This window comes from Lactuca saligna, chromosome 1 (assembly GCF_052625555.1).
Source record: "Lactuca saligna cultivar CGN05327 chromosome 1, ASM5262555v1, whole genome shotgun sequence".
Taxonomy (NCBI): Eukaryota; Viridiplantae; Streptophyta; class Magnoliopsida; order Asterales; family Asteraceae; genus Lactuca; species Lactuca saligna.
Window position 1 is genome coordinate 156,007,331 of NC_136417.1, and position 2,959 is coordinate 156,010,289.

A 2,959-nucleotide genomic window follows, 5' to 3' on the forward strand; every position below is an offset into this window, starting at 1 on the left:
GGTTATTTTTGGTTAGTTATGAGAATAATATGGACAAAAGGTACTTAAAATGCTTTGAATTGTGTTTTCAGTCCAAAAGATATGCTTGGAGGCAAAAAGGAGAAAAGGGAAAGCAAGTGAAGGTTAAAGAATGGAAAGAGAGACTTACTCGGCGAGTAGGTCAGGATTACTCGGCGAGTACACGATGAGTTGCCAGGAGATATGTACGACTGCTGATCTAGAGACGGATAAGTATTGACCTACTCGGCGAGTTGATTCTGCTACTCGCCGAGTACCCTCTGTTTTGGGATATCTTTAAAAGACGAATCCTTATCACATGGGACAGAACCCCTGGCGAATTTTGAAGGATTAGCTGCGACTAAAAGGTTCAGAAGGCGCTGGAGAACCCTAAGCTTCAAGAGTTGGAAGAATTCAAGTAATTAGGTTGATTCTACCACTTAGACTTAGGAATTAAACATGTTTGCTTCCATAAACTTTGTTTTTATGCTTGTTTCTACTGCAACTATGAGCTAAACCCGTTTTTGTTTCTGTTTGGGGAATACCAAAGAACTCCTATGGTTTAATTATTGAATTTTGTTTAATTGTCTATTGGTGATTTATTAAATTAAGTTTGTTAAAGAACCTTATGTGTTAATCACTACTATTTTCTGTTAATTGGAAGGCAATTAGGTTGCATGAACATCACTTAATTGTTGACCTCATATGTCTATGTGAATGCTAAAACATATGCTTGGAAGTAATGAGTATGAAACTAAGATTAATAAGAAAATAGGAAGATTAATGTGTGAGCTTGTTGAGAAACCATCAACAAGAGGTTAATTGAATTAATAACTTAATTGACCACTACAAATCTTATTTAATCCAAATAATTAATCTAGGGAATTAATTAGTTTAAACACTTGATCAACGCTTAAATTAGTTAATTGTCTAAGGGTTAGGAGTAATGAACATGAACCTAACTACCATCATTGGTAACCAATAGCGATTAATCTACCTTAACTTAAATAACCATAGGAGTGAATTGGTTGAACCTAAATAGAAACATCTTTATCAAATTTGGTGAATAGTTGTTGCTTTAGTTAATTAGTTAAATTTAGTTTGTTTAAGTTTCTAGTCTTGCAAAACTAGAGAAAAACCATTTACTTTTATTATTTGTTAAAAATTAGCTATTAGTTTAATTTCCGTTCCCTGAGTTCGATACCTTACTTATCAATCTATACCACGTATAGACAGGTTCACTGCCTTTGTGTGCTCAAATTATTAATAAAAAGAAGGGATAAAACTAGTTGAATTCACACACATCAAGTTTTTGGCGCCGTTGCCGGGGAACGGTTCTAAATAATTAAGCTAATTCCTAATTTTTTCGATCCTTTGTGTGAGTTTACTTGCATAAAGTTCATTTATTGCAATTTAGTAACTAGTAATTAGGTTTTAGTATCTGTTTTAGTTAGGTTAAAAACTTAGAATTTTTTTTGAAAACTCACTGATACTCGCCAAGTGCACTCGCACCTACTCGGCGAGTAACAGCTTATTTAGAAAAAATTTTCTTTTATTTGTTTACAATCTTTATGTTCTTTTTACGCTTTTATTTGATTAATTTCAGGACTTTCATGACCAGAGGAGCAAACACACCACTGGTACCCCCATTTGAAGACCCCGAATCCGAATTGAAAAGAAACAAAGGGAAGGACGTGGAGAGTTCAAGCACACCAAAGAAATCACCATTTTCCAACTTGAAGACTGTTTTCGGGAAAAAGAAGAGCAGCAAATCAGGAGCTTCAAGCGCTTCCTTAATAATTGAAGAGCCAATTCAAGAAGAGATTAGATACGAAACCGAGGAAGAAGACGAGGCAACTTACGAACAAGACACCGAATCGGAGGAAGAGTTAGCATTCACTATGGCTAACATTGATGAAATTCCCATGGGAGAATGGAAGAAGAGGATGCGCGACGACCATGGCCCGGGACTTGTGCAACCCGCAATTCCCGCAACTGCCACCTTTGAGCTAAAAGGTAATATCCTAGCTTCACTCAAGGAAATACCTTTCTAAGGGAAAGATCATGAAGATGCCTACAAACATTTGGATGAAGTAAATGATGTTGCTGATTACTTCAACGTTCCAAATGTCACCCGCGAAACTCAGCTGCTTCGGATGCTTCCGGTAACCTTCAAGGGTGCTGCTAAAGACTGGCTCAAATCACTTCCTCCCGGGTCAGTCACTACTTGGGCCAGAATGAAGGAAGAGTTTATTGATCACTTTTGCCCACCATCCAAGATAGCCAAGCTCAAGAAGGCCATTGAAAATTTTGAACAACAAGCTGGAGAGTCGTTATATGAGGCATGGGAGAGGTACAAAAGTCAGCTACGAAATTGCCCACACCATGATCTAAATAGCCAACAAGAAGTTTCCATCTTTTATGATGGAGTCAATGTCACGACCCGGCAGCTGCTAGACTCACAAGGCCCACTTACAAAGAAACCACCCCCGGTGATCAAAGAACTAATTGAAGAATTCTCTAAACACTCTAGAGAATACCACAACCCTAGGAATGATGTCACGAGGGGAGCCGCATACGCTGCTACTGAAGATTTATCCGCGGTTATGGCCATGTTAAAAACCATGGATAGAAGAATGGACAAAATGGATCAAACTATCCATGCCATACGGGTGGGTTGCGAGAATTGCAATGGACCTCACCTCACTAGGGATTGTGATTTGGATGAGCACGGCAACAAAAAGGCACAAGTATGCTATTCGAGCGGTGACCGGTATGATGAAGACTGGCGAAAACAAAAGAAGGAGTGGCTGCCTTACGAAGAGTACAAGAAGGCCAAAGAGGAGAAGTATAGACAAAAAGGGAGAGGCTTTTACCAAAAGGAGGAGCCGGTGCAAGAGAAGAAGCCAAGCTTGGAAGATATGCTAACTAAATTTGTGGCTGCTTCTGAGAAAAGACACAG

The 2,959-nt window shown here is 38.7% G+C and overlaps 1 non-coding gene across 1 annotated transcript; it reads right to left on the minus strand.

Annotated features, from left to right (window-relative positions):
- Nucleotides 1–2,282: 2,282 nt before the first annotated feature.
- On the minus strand, nt 2,283–2,389 carry LOC145027975 (small nucleolar RNA R71). Its single transcript, XR_013675736.1, has one exon. It is a non-coding gene; the product is annotated as a small nucleolar RNA R71 (small nucleolar RNA).
- Nucleotides 2,390–2,959: the final 570 nt, after the last annotated feature.